This window comes from Rhinopithecus bieti, unplaced genomic scaffold (genome assembly GCF_001698545.2).
Source record: "Rhinopithecus bieti isolate Rb0 unplaced genomic scaffold, ASM169854v2 scaffold_28523, whole genome shotgun sequence".
NCBI lineage: Eukaryota > Metazoa > Chordata > Mammalia > Primates > Cercopithecidae > Rhinopithecus > Rhinopithecus bieti.
This window is the reverse complement of record NW_016812413.1, coordinates 138,468-141,253: the sequence shown is the minus strand read 5'-3', so window position 1 is coordinate 141,253 and position 2,786 is coordinate 138,468.

The following is a 2,786-nucleotide window of genomic DNA, read 5'->3' as shown; positions in this document are numbered from 1 at the left end:
CTGAGGCAGGAGAATCGCATTGTAGTGAGCCGAGATGGCACCACTGCACTCCAGCGTTGGCGACAGAGCGAGATTCAGTCTTGGAAAAAAAAAAAGAAAAAGAAAACCACTGCAAATCATAATGCATTTAGTTCACTTTCTGAGAGTGTGATTTCCTCTTCCTGTAGAAATAGCGATAATTTTTATGAGGGGTGCTGCCCGGACCCCACTGGAGGAGCGGGTAAGATGAGGACTGTGCTCGGTGTTATCTCCCTACAGAACCACACAGGCTGATCGGTAATACCTGTGGCCCCTAAGTGTCCGTGAGGGAACTGGTCCCTCTACAACATTGCTTATGGCTGCGGACACCCACTATATGGCAACAAGATGTATATGTGTGGGTAGGTGGTAAAACCATTATAGGCAATGGAAATTCAAAATGTTCCAGAACCCTAAAAAGTTCACCTCATGTAGTATTTGGTCTATTGCAGGGGGCCCCAAGCCCCCGGGGCTGTGGTCAGCTGCCTGTCCTGGGCCTGTTAGGCACCAGGCCGCACAGCAGAATATGAGGGGTCAGCAAGTGAGTATTCCAGCCTGAACCCCACCTCCTGTCAGATCAGCGGTGGCATTAGATTCTCATAGAAGCACAAACCCTATTGTGAACTGTGCATGAAAGGGATCTAGGTTGTGCACTCCTTATGATAATCTAATTAATGCCTGATGATCTGAGGTGGAACAGTTTCATCCAGAAATGATCCTTCCCTCTTTTCACATCCCCTACCCCTGGACCAAGGAAAAATTGTCTTCCATGAAACCAGTCCCTGGGGCATAAAAGTTTGGAGACTGCTGGTCTACAGTGTCCCAAAACCCTTTTCTGTGGTTCCATCCCAAAGCCTGGAGGCTCTGAGTCCTCCCCCTGTTCTTATACTCCTGTGTGCTGAGAAAAACAGCATTTCCTATGCTCTGAAGGCTCTCTAGAACATTCTTTCTAGGCTGCAGGTTGGAGATTAATAATAACAGAATAATCGGCATGGCCTTGTTAGCCAATCCAAAGTCCTCTGGGCTGAAGTGGGGGTTTTTCACTTCAGTGACATCCAGCCTGGGTACCTTCCATCTCAGCATCCCCAGGCACAGACAGGAAGTGACATCACCCATTTACATGATGTCTGTCTTTGTGGCCTGGGCCACTGGGTGGCTTACCTCAGAGGCGGAGATGCCAGACATTGGTGTTCTGGGCATGATTAGCAAAGGGAAAACTGAGAGCGTTCCTACTGAAGCCCCTTCATCTTTCAGCTCCCACCCAGGTGGCCTGTCCCCACAGATCTTGGAGTGGAGACTTGAGCCACCACCTGTCGGAAGTGGAGGCTTCACAGTCACAGCCAGAGCCGAGAACCCTGGTGCCCAATTGTCTGTGACTACAACTGGATCAAGGGTTTGACTGTGGCTATGGCTTAGCTAGGCACCACCTGCAGCTTCACAGCCAACGCTGATCCTGGGAAGCAATGGCCCTTCCAAGGTAGGGAAGGAAAGGGGACCAGGAAGCTCTAATCCAGGTGTTGGTGATCATGGTGCTGTGAGGGGAGGAGGCAATGTGGTCTCTTCGTGCTCCCTCAGAGTCAAGTAGAAATCCACAATGTTCCAACCCAGTGAGGTGAGCAAGAGCCTGGGGTTTAGTATCAAATCTGCTCTCAGGTCCTGGGTTTAACCCTTACTCATTATTCACCTTGGCCAAGTTATTTGTGGTATTGGTCTTTACATCTCAGTTCTGTCATCTGAGAGACCTGAAAATAATATCTTCGTTCAATCATTGTTGATAGCATTAATTATGATAATTTCCAAAGGGCTAATTCAATAAATATAGCTCAATAAATCTATGAATACATGTTATCTAATTCTGTTACCTTTCTGGTAAGTTAGCACTTAGGAAGTGACTTCACATGCAGTTTCATCTGAGGAAGAGTAACTGTTAGGATCTCTACTTTCTAGGGACCCCCTTCCTGTGTTTTCTTAGAAAGTCTCTTTTGCCAGTTTTCTTCCTCTCCGTCAGCATCCCTTTTTAAGTCAATTTTCCCCTGTCAAGGATTTTCAGTAACAACCTATTAGGCACATTCAGTAAAAGTGCAAATCCTGGGCCCACAAGTCAGTCTCTTGCTTCTTGCTGTGTTTTCTCCCCTTGTTTTGAAATAAAAGAATAAAAGGGCAACCTTCTCATGTAAAGGGTATAAATCTGTCTCTTTTATGAAACTCCATTTAGTTCATCATCTCCACCCATGTCCACGGCCATGTCCTCCATTTTCTTCTCACAGGGATCCACTTCTGCTCAGATTTCCTTAAAACCCTGGGTCATGTTCATCCTTACTCTCCGTCCCACTCAATATCTACTCCTGGAGCCCCTGGGGCTGCCTGATGCTCATCTGTCAAGTGATGTCCCCAGCTGAGGAATAAGGAGACCCATGTCCTCAGGAGGGAGGGTCACGTGATGTAACGAGCACCATCTGGATCCCTGGAGAGGCCACACGGAAGACGCTCAGTGTCAGGGGATGCGTAGTCCCTGACACGTGCCCTGATAACTTTGAGTATTTAAACTGATTTCTTCCCACTGATGTCTCTTTTGCTTCTTCATGGATTCCCACACCCCCAGTCAGGACTCATCCACCTGGCTCCAACATTCTCACCTGCTGGCTTCCCCAGGAGTCCAGAGCACTAACCAGGCTCCAGGCAAGAGGACAGAGTGAAAGCCTTTTGTTTCATTCTCCTTTACCTGGTGACTTCTCCCTGCTGTCTAACAGGGCATTTGTTTCTCACCA